Here is an 11657-nt window from a genome sequence, read left to right on the forward strand (position 1 = left end):
CCAGTGATGTTGTCTCACGCGGACCCGCTTCACCTGTAGACTGTCACCGGAGTTCAGGACCGTTTTGTTCTGTTTGTCTGAGGTACTGTTGAAATCAAATTTTATATAAATGCGCTAAACGTTATAAACTACAAATTCTAGGCTATATAAACTTAAACTTTTCTATAGGTAATTGTTTAGAAAGTATTTGTATAATTTACCATTTAAAACTGAATTATTATGGACGTAGAAAAAAATTAAGATACGGCACAATATTTTGCATTTGACTGTAGTTCGATTTATAACAGGAGTACTTTTACCTTCCGAAATTTGCACGAGTTAGACTGAGGTGGTCCTTTTTTTTTTTTTTTTTTTTTAACGTTAGGTTGCGTTATGTCGCTGTTTGCTGATAATAATCGTTGTAATATGTTTTTCTCGTCTAAGAATATGAAGGCATGACATTTGCAAAGATATACAATGTATTCTTAATCATTGTGTCTTTGCTCGAAATCTAATGTCATAGAGCTCATTTCATAGAGCTTTACGGCACAATACTTTTAAACGGATTATTGTGTGTATTGTGTTCTGTCAACGTGACAGGATTGGCAGGACTGAGTTCACTGTGATATTTCAGTTACAGTTTGAGCTGCAACTGCAAAGTTAGTATAATCTTTCCACAGAGCTGTCGCTTATACAGAGACTCAACGGATATAGCCTGAAAATATATAACTGAAAATGCTATTTGGAAAATTGTGGTGTAACTGGGGAGATTGAAAGGGCACTTACACTATGATAGATAGATATGGAAAGGTGCAATTTCTGCAAGCTTGCTACAAATACTAGCTTACATATTACCATGACATTATTGACCCTTGTGAAAAAGAAGTGTACCTTAAGTGAAGTGTACCATAAAATCTTAAAAGTTTATTTAAAAAAAATGTGCTTGCTGATAATATAATATTAAAGAAATAGAAGGAAACACTTTCGTGACTGTTTAAGAAGACTTCTAAAAAGTGTGCTTTGCAATAATGTGACATTAAAAGTTTACTTTTAAAGTACATTTTAGGAGTATCATTGTTTTAATAAGTTTTTGCTGTGTTTTAAATACGTATAGAACATTTGGCAGCTTTATTTAAAATGTGTAATGCCAAATATATTGAGATATGTCATACATATTTCATTATAAATGACATTAAAGTATATTTTAGTTTACCATAAATGCAATTAACATCCAGTTAAGTATGAGAAAACATTACATTCAGTTTGCAAATAAGTGTATTCTATTAAAGTATATTATTTCCATAAGTACTGTTTTTAAAAGTATGGAAGTGTACTTATTTTTCCCAAGGGTCATTTTTTAATAGTTACTGTTATAAAGCATCATGTCTATAACATATTCACAAGCAAAATATGAATGTAAAACATGCATGACAGTCAGAAATGCAGTGTGCTTGTTGAACATGGAAAGCAATGTTTTATATACTGTGCAGCTTGTTGTCAACATAACTACATTACTCTTCTTTATTTAGTGAGAAAAAGTTATAATATATTTAGTCTTATAGTATGTCAGTCAGATCATAACTGATTCTGTCCAAATTACTGCAAGTGCTGCTACCTTCAATAAAACCATGCAAAACTATTATGAAAATAAATTTTCACTCAAATTTGGACAAGCTATATGATTTTCTCACTTTTCAACATAAAACATTTATAGTAATCCAAAAATATATTTTTTAAAAGCAACAACAACAAAAGATTTTAAAATTCTTGGCATTTCTTAAGAGTATTTCAGACAAAGTCAATGCTATCTTGTGCCTGTGTATTTAATGCTCAAACAATACATTCATATAAGAACAGTATGTTAACTGCAAATAACCAGTTCCTCAGATGGTCTGAAGAGATGAGCTTTGATTGGGCCACTTAAGGATGTTAACCTAATTCACTGGATGTTTGTGGTCAATGTCTCGTTGGAAAATAGTCTCAATGCTCTTGTGGATACTTTTCCTCTAGGATTTGTCTGTGCTTGGCTTTGTTTCCCCCTCAATCCTTATGAGTTTTCTAGTTCTTGCTGCAGAAAAGCATGATGCCACTACTGTTTTCACTACAGCTTCAGGTTAGCATGTTGTGTGCTGTGTCAGATGCATGCCTAGCCTCAGATGTGTTATGCTACATAAATACATAAATACCGAAGGAGTGGGTGATCTGGATCATTTAGGATTATATGTGCTTTCCGAATCGTAGCTAAAGTGACACAGTCTGATAACTTAGTCTGTCTGATATTATTGAATACCAATAATCTTACTAGCCAAATTAGTTAGATTTAAAGGTTTGTTCGTATTAGCAGCTGTAAGCAAACAAATGGCACCATACATAAGAACTGGCTTAATAAACCTTTGAAACAGCAGAAGAAGGAGACAAGGCTGAACAGACAAGTGCTGAAGTTTACGGAGAACTATACGTCTATAAGTATGTTCTATGTTCTAAATATTAATGTTTAGAACTGTGCAAAGAATACAAAAACCATTAGAAACTCATATGAGAGTTCAGCATAACACACACCATGAGATGGGTTAAAAAGAGAGATTAAAAAGAGCCCATTTCTCTCCAGCTTCTGCATCATGCTTCCCACATCCACCATGGATCCCTTGTAGACGATTAGGCTAGACGACTCGCTCTCCAAAACAGTGGCAGTTTTTTGTGATAAAGAAATGAGAATCATAAACATAATTATTTTTTTTTCAATTTAAACATAAATGCACATTGTTCTAGAAGGGGGCATCATCTTTTACACAGCTATATTTACTTAAATTGTTATGCTGGTAATACAATTTGTAAGGAAATATTGCTTTAAATAGGGAAGTATTTCTGGGGAAACTTTTTTTTTTTAAACACACTGCTCTATCAGCATCAAAAAGGGGCGTGTCCATGAGGGTGGCACGGGGTGGCAACTGCCACCCAAAAAATTTGCTTTGCCACCCCAAAGCAGAGTAATGGGTTCAGAGTGCAATGAGAGTGGAGTGAGGAGAGGAGCAGCGTGATTTTGACTAAAGCGAGGAGAACGTACAGATCATGCACACAGAAACAAAAACGTATTATTGTCAATGCTGACCTGTGAGTTATCAATAAAGTTGCTTAGAAACAGTTATAACGAAAATGTATTTGTGTTTTTAATTAAAACCCACAGCTTCACTATTAGTAGAGAGACGTTGCACAGACGGGCAGAAGCTTCATAAGCAGTCGCGCTCTCACAAATGCCTTCAAATAAATGTAATCTTACTGTGCTTCTATCTGCACTCTAAAAAATGCTGGGTTAAATATAACCCAGCGCTGGGTTAAAAAGGGACAAACCCAGCTATCCTAAACAAAATGAATAGAGGTTCTCTAGATGTTCTGGCGTGCAGAACAGAAAAAGGCAAAAGACAAACAAACAAACAAAAAAGCATTAAACTGAGGACAGCTCACTAGTCACATTTCGCCTGAAAATCGCCATTTTGAATTCAGAATAGGTCATTTGTGTAATGCATGCATGCAATGAGCTTTTGAAAACTCCTCATACTTCAGTACAAAATAGTGCTGAACTTTGACAAAAAGTGATTTTTAAAAAATGCTATATTAGTGATTTTCTAATGTCTAAATATAAATTCAAAAGCAAAACATGAAAATAACTGTATTGGAAACGGCAAATGAACCAATGAGTGATCCTCTGCAGCCATCTACTGGTCATAGTGGTAGTATCATGTCATTTTCATTTTATGTTTGTTTTGAACTAGGCAGCAGAAATCTTCCACTTATTTGCACATTTTCCATGAATTATCTACATGAATTAAAAAAAAGAAAAGAAAACAAAGATCTTTAAAGTTAAGTTTTACATTTACTGTTCCAATTTTGTATAAATGATATGTACAAAAATTGTCTCAGGTTACTTATGTAACCATGGTTCCCTGAGTAGGGAACGAGACACTGCGTCCTCTAGGGGTCGCTATGGGGATGCCTCGTCGTGACCCGTGTCTGAAGCATACATTGAAAAAACACCAACTTGTTGGCCGGCGACAGCCATGACGTCACTACCGGTGCGACTATAGTATAAATAGGCGCCAGGAGCACACACCATTCACTTCTTCGTCTGAAGCTTGCGTCCGCAGCATGGCGAGAAACCTAGCGACGAGGCGTCCCCATACCGAACCCTAGAGGACGCAGTTCGAAGTTCCCATGAAAGGGAAATGCATATTTTTGAGGCAAATAAATAAAAAATACCATAAATCCCTCCAAAACAGCTTAGCTCAAATGTGAGCAATATATGGCCATCACGAGTTAAAGAACACATCTTTGTCACTTTTTTCACCCCTGATTGACTTGCAGAAAGTTTTCTGTGATGGTGTTAGAGTACACGAAGGTGACAACACTGATCTTGCATACCCCTCAGCAAAAAAACAATTGCATACCTGGTGGCAAGCCTAGTGCCACCACTCATTCTGCTCTTACTACAGTTGCAGTCACACAGTAAACTTGCTCTCGAGTGTTCACAGACCAGCTTTGACCTTTCTAGTTTGGCGGATGCTTGCGTATAGCAGTTCATAGAAACAGATGCTAATGAGACGTGTGTTTATATATCTATGATTTCAACGATTCCAACGATATTTTAAGAGGGACTGTGAACTATAAGAGGAATCTCCAATCTCTTGTGAATGGGTTCCCGAGAATAATACAGATGCCTGTATGCACATGGAGAAGTGAAGCTTTACTGACTTTTATTTGTCAGAGCTCATAGGGTTAGGAACACCATGCATTCTACCTTGTTTCAGCACACTCCACTGCGCATGCTTGACCTAGAGGTCTTCACGGGTCCACTTGGATCCGAAAACCAGAGGTCTGACCCTAGACCAGAGCGGGTTCGGGTCCAAAATTTCTACGAGTACCTCGGATACGGGTCGGGTTCGGTATTAGCGGCCTCTGGTCTCGGGTAATTTAAAATAAATGTGCTTTTTTTTCAAATGGACCCGATAAGACCCAAATTCTTTTAAACTATCCCGAATGTGTACTTGCACGTTCGCATTAAGTGAGGAACGCACATAGAAAAGGAGCATACGTTTGTAACCTCGCCAACAGAAATCCATCTTATAGATATGAGATCCATCAGGAAAATTCACTCGCTTCATTATGCTGCGTATTCTTGCAGGGCTTTTCTTTTTTTGTGTGCAGAAGCCTTTCGCCGGAGATTAGGTTGCAGACAACACTAGCGAAGCCATGAATTATGCTATGATCATGAGTTATGCTTTAGATTAGCTATGAAAAGCTATCGATTTAATTTTTATCAAGCTATCATGTTTATTTTTCAAATCCACTGGTCACAACTGAAAGCCGAACTCAAAAATAACTTGTATCCATCAGGCAGGCAATAATATAAAGTAATAACCAAATTAAATACATGTTAAATAAATTAAAGTAATGGAGAAGCGGCCAAATCAGTCAGCAGGACGCCGGGATTTTCCTGACTGGCTGCATGGCTGCAGGCTGTGCACACGTCAATGCCGTTTACGTTCGGGTCCAGTCGGGTTAGAAAATAAATGCAGTCGGGTCAGGTCGGACTCGGGTCTAATTTCATTGGGTCTGTCTTGGGTTGGGTTTTTCTTTTTGAGAAAAAAATAATGTATGCACGTTAGTGCTGGGCGGTATGACCAAAAATTTATATCACGGTATTTTTCAAAATTATACCGGTTTCACGTTACATGATCAGCTTCAGTTTCGGAACTTTCACGCTTAGCAACACATACAGCTGTTCCCTCACCACAGTGTCGCGCTCCGAACGTTGTTTAAGCGACATACACCGGTATTGCGGTATTTAAAAAATTCATATCATAACAAAAATAAACACCGGTATTCGGTATGAACCGGTATACCACCCAGCACTAATGCACGTCGGGTTCGGGCAAGAAGTGATTCAGGTCGGGTACAGATTTTAGGACCCGAGAAGACTTCTAGCTTGACCCACGCATACAACATAGACAGCTCCCTTGCAAAGACCTCATCACCTCGACAACCATCGGCACAAGACCACGGGAACCAGATAAGAACCTTCGACAGACCAAGACAGCACCTGTGTTGCAGCCTGGAATTAAACCACATCATGCTGGTTTGGTCTGGCCACAGGAGAACTGGCCCCCCGACTGAGCCTGGTTTCTCCCAAGGTTTTTGATGGAGTTTTGGTTCCTTTGGCTTGGTTAGGTGGGGACACTTGACTGATTGCACAGACACTACTGGAAGAGAGCTGAACTGGATGATGACATCACTGAATCATTAATGAGCTGACTTTAGCTGGAAAAATGACTGCTATTGTCTTCTTGCATTATTGACAAACTATTTTCCTGTTTGACACTGTAAAGCTGCTTTGACACAACCAGTATTGTATAAAGCGCTATACAAATAAAGTTGACTTGATTTGACACATGCCAATTCTCCCTGAACAATAACTTCAATTTACGTAGACAAAATAACCATACAAAAATCATTTAAGACATACAGAGAACAAATAAATGTCACATTTTTTGAAATGTCACAGTGGCTAGAGGAGATAACATACCAACAGGTTATGTCAAACAGTTTGTAAACATTGTACAAAGTAAATTGTCATCACCTCTTGTGTTTTGTTTTGTTTTGTTTTGTTGTGTTATTTTTTTCTAACATAACAAAAAACCAACACCGATTTTATGAAGAAAAGGGAAAAAAAACACAATGTAAAAAAATTCACATGTCCTTACAATGTAAAACTTTAAAAGCAATGACAAAAATTGCAATCTATATCAATCTTCAACATGAAAACGTTCTTAATAAAACGTCCTAAATGAGTTACCACACCCTCAGAAGCATGTTTTCCAACCACCGATGAGGCCTGTTCAACCAATTGAAGTGGAATGTGAAACTTGTGACACGTGACTTGAAGGCCTACATACATGAGGGAAGTACAGAGGCCCTATTCTCACCAACCAATGGCCCTCCTGATGTCAAAGAGTGAGAACCTGACAAAGCTGTGTATGGTGGTCTCAACTCCCAAACCATTGTGTCTACATCTTGATCAGCACACATGGAAGTTAGTGCAGTGCAGTGAGTAACGTGCAGGTAAACAAGATTCATGACCATGAGCTAAAAAGTATGGTGAGTAACCAGTGCTAGAATGAGGTGTAGCATTAAATGACAGTACAACTGCAGATAAGTACTGGTCCCATTCACCACCACTATGAAAAAGAACCTTCGCTAACTGATCCTTCAATGTTCTATTGAACCGTTCTACCATTCCGTTACCACGAGGGTGGTAAGGTATAGTTCTCTTTTTACTGATGTTTAATCTCTTACAGATGTCCTGAAAAATCTCTGACTCATACTGTAGCATTAAATGACAGTACAACTGCAGATAAATACTGGTCCCATTCGCCATCACTATGAAATAAAACTTCAAAAGTCCTATTGAATCATTCTACCATGCCATTACCATGAGGATGGTAAGGCGTAGTTCTCTTCTTTTTTATTTTTAGTGTCTTGCAGATGTCCTGCAATATCTCTGACTCATACTGACGGCCCTGATCAGAGAAAAATTCCTATGGAACACCATGTTCAGGTATGTACTGTTCACACAGCAACTGTCCTACTGTACTGGCTCTTTGGTCTACCATAAGATATGCATTGACATATTTGGTAAAATGATCTTGATCTACCAGCACATACCTATTTCATCTGGACGTGACTGGCAATTCAGTGATATCAGTGACTGGCAATTCAGCGATACACACAAACTGAAAAGGTCTCATAGCACTAATAGACTGGAGAGGTGCCCTACGCTGAGGAACAGGCTTTTTCCGAGACCTACAAGCTTCACACGACTCACAATACTGTTCAATGGCAGTTCTCATTCCTGGCCAAAGCACAAACTCTGAGCTTTTTTGAGTGTGCGTTCAGCACTGTAGTGTCCAGCACAGGGATCAAGTAAAGTAAAATCGTCGTAGAAGAAACTACAGGGATTTGAGACATGGCATCCGCATTAGAATGTCTCTTGCAATCTTTGTGAACGATCACCCAATCGTACCGATCAAGCTCCATAGCACACTAACCTGTACGTCCTGTGGGATCAACATCAAAGTTCAATTTCCTCAGCCCAACAAAAGGTTTGTGATCTGTGACAATTGAAAAAGGGCAGTAGTGACTAAAATGCCTAAATGACCAAACTATTTCCCACAGTTCTTTGTCATAGGTGGACTATTTTCATTCGGTAGAAGTAAGTATGTGACTAGCATATGCAACAACCCGCTCTTTGCCATTTAGAATTTGAGACAGGACAGCACCAATAGCTGTGCCAATAGATGCATCTTTACTCAGTGTAAATGGCTGGTCAAAGTTAGGGAATGCCATGGATCTGAGCGTCTTTCAGTTACTGAAAGGCTGCTGAACACTCATCGGTCCATTAAAAATGGACATCTTTGTGGGTTAATCTGTTTAAGGGTTGAGCTTTAAAGGCATAGTCTCATACAAATCGCTCAAACTACACAAGCCCAAAAATGCTCATACCTCAGTAGCAGATTTAGGAGTCGGCCAATCTTTTACTTTTTGACTATGAGCTGGGTCAAGAGCCAACCCATCCTTCGAGACAACATGAGCCATGTACTTTACAGATGCCTTGCAAAACTGGCATTCTGTAGGGTTAAGCTAGAGACCTGCTTCTCTAAACCTGGTCAAAATGTCTCTGAGGTTTTGCATATGATCCTCAAAATCACTCCACATACAAATGATGTAGTTTACATAAATGGCAAACTTTGTCCAATGCAAAACTTTAAGGACTAATTCTATAAGTCTTTCAAATGTTGGCGGACTATTCTTGTGACGAGACAGTACCACTCTGGTGGCGCGAGAGCTGTAGTGTGGGAGCCTCCTTTGTAACAATTCTTAAGGCCCATAGGCATCAACTTAAAGTGATACAGTCTGCCTCCAGCGGTAAAGGCAGTCTTTGTCCATATATCTGGATCTAGTTCTACTTGCCAATAACCCAAAGACATGTCCATGGTAGAAAAATACTGAGGCCCTGATAAAGCATCAAGATTATCGTCCACTGGAGGTAGCGGGTGTGCATCAGTAACGGTTATGGAATTCAGTTTGTGATAGTCAATGCAAAATCTGTAGGTATTGTCTTTCTTCCTCACCATCACTACTGGACTTAACCAAGGACTATCACTGTCTTCTAGTATGTCTTGTGCATTGAGTATTTCTACCTGATGGTGAATTTCTGCCTTGAGAGCAGTGTTGGCAGAACAGTTGACTTGGGCATTGATGCTTGACTGGAACCAAAAACATTTTGAATGTTTAAATTATTCACATTTTTGTCAATTATCACAAAACCATCTTGATCACTCTCAGAAATTTAATGAAAAGTACCAATTGGAGTGACACAGTGCAGGGAAATGTCATCTGCAGAAGGATTAACCACCTTCAAATAAATTAAGCCCTTCTTTCTTCACAGTCCATGCAAATCGTCTGTTTGAGTCTTCACAACGGTGTAGCCATTTGGTTGCAAACCTGCATGGTGCAACACAAGTTTTGCAGAGATTACAGCCTCTGACAGAGCAGGAACAACCATTGTAAGTTTTCCCAGAGTGACATTAGCTGACAAAGTACACACTGTCTAAAGTGTAATCAGAAATAGATGCCAGAGGTATGAACTGTTTCACCAAGGGTCTTTGACGTAAAGTGGGAGTAGACATCTTGAGATCTTCACTTATATGAGAACCATCAGCACCAGTATCAACAAATGCATGAACTACTGGGTCTTCAATTACAAGTGACACATTTTTGTGTCACGACCTGAACAGTGTCTGAAGTCACATGATGTTCAACCATGTTACCAATGAGCCTGGTGTCAGTTGAAGTTGGCAATTGGCCCTCATTTTCAACTACCGGCAGTTTCCCTGGCGCCAATGAACATGTGACGGTGAGATGCACGTGTCCAGGACTTGGAGACTGATAACTGAGTAGCTGTCACCCTGACCATGGTCAGAACGAGAAGAAAGATCCAGAGAGTCATGAGCTGTGTGCTTCATAATAGTACTTCTTGCCACTAGTGTCTCTGTATGAAGGTTTGCTATGTTCATAGAAAGAGTCAAAGTCAGTATGTGAATGTCTGCCATTCCTGCAATATTCAGATGTGCACCCTCGTTGAATCCTCTGGGGTAAGGCTGCACCGTTGACGATCTGGTAAAGAAGTCTCTGTTGGTATAATATAACTCTGTCAGCAGTGTTGGGGAGTAACTAGTTACATGTAACGGCGTTACGTAATTTAATTACAAAATAAATGTAACTGTAATCAGTTAAAGTTACTAAGAAAAAATGTGTAATTAAATTACAGTTACTTATGAAAATGTTAACGATTACAAAGGGGGTTACATTTGGATCTTTACACACATCCACATACAGATTTAATTGATTTCTTTCCCAAATTGCTCTGACTACTCTAAAATATGAGACATACGGCCCTATGATTTTCGCGATGCGGAAAACACGGACTGGTTGGAACTCCTATAACACAGAATGTCACGGAATATGCAACATTTGGATGAATAAATCAAAAGTAGGTCAGTACACTTGAATCAAAACGCGATATGGACTAGGGTCTGTAAATATTCAGCAGCAAAAAGACAATATATGAATCCTGCACGTTCTGCGTGTTTCTGTGGAAATCAGGCGCGGACTGGCCATCTGGAGAACCGGGACAATTCCCGGTGGCCTGGCAGCTGATTTTGCCCGCTTTTTTAATATTAAATTTATTATATAATTGCCTGCCGAATGTACTAAAGCGATTGTTTTACGAATTCGACATTCGATAATAAATCTCTAATAAATCATGAATCAGTTAGTTGTGATTGGGAATGCACTTCGGCACTCGCGCGCGCTCCACACCTCCGCCAAACGGTTTAGATCAGAGTAATCAATGCAAGAGATTCGAGTGGACTGTATAAGCGCACAGGTGGAGCAGAGAAGCAAAATTACTGTTCAGGATTTCAAGTGCAGGTCAGTTTCATCTGTAAATATGCTATTGTAGTTTTGTCTTTGTTTACTTAGTTAAGCTGCAGCAGCCCATTGCTCATCAATCATCACTCAAAACACTGTATACTAAAGTACATCATTATCTACTGTAAAGTTACAGTAGTAATTTAGCAGATAAAATAATCATATCATTTATAATAGGTTTAGGGGGAGCTAGGGCAGAAAACAACACAACCCTTACGGAAATTAACAATGATTTTACCTAACCATGGTAACCACAAATTATTAACCATGGTTTTGGCTACACTAACCATAGTTTAACCATGGAATTTATAGTAAAAATAAATGCAAATGGTAATCCTTTTGCCAAAAAACAAAAAAAAAGCATTGCGTTAGCAGCGCAAAAGGTCGTGGGCTCAATTCCCAGGGAACACACATACACATACTGAAAATGTATAGCCTGTATGCACTGTAAGTCGCGTCTGCTAAATGCATAAATTATTATTAATATTATTAATATTATTAAATAGGATACCCCATAGCAGCATTTCCAGCAGTATCCAACATTTCTCAATCATGATCTTACTCAGCTAAATGTGACTATTAGCTTAACAGCTGTATTCCTTGTTTGCTAGCTACCTATGCACATACAGCATACG

The 11657-nt window shown here is 38.7% G+C and overlaps 1 protein-coding gene across 1 annotated transcript in view; it reads left to right on the forward strand.

The window, feature by feature from the left end:
- Positions 1-11657, forward strand: part of ano1b (anoctamin 1, calcium activated chloride channel b) — a 65627-nt gene continuing 53970 nt past the window's right edge. Inside the window, exon 1 of the mRNA XM_016485211.1 lies at positions 1-82. The gene's annotated coding sequence lies outside the window, so the exon portion shown is untranslated. The remainder of the gene's footprint in view (positions 83-11657) is intronic.

This window comes from Sinocyclocheilus anshuiensis, unplaced genomic scaffold (genome assembly GCF_001515605.1).
Source record: "Sinocyclocheilus anshuiensis isolate Anshui unplaced genomic scaffold, SAMN03320099.WGS_v1.1 scaffold445, whole genome shotgun sequence".
NCBI classification, from domain to species: Eukaryota; Metazoa; Chordata; class Actinopteri; order Cypriniformes; family Cyprinidae; genus Sinocyclocheilus; species Sinocyclocheilus anshuiensis.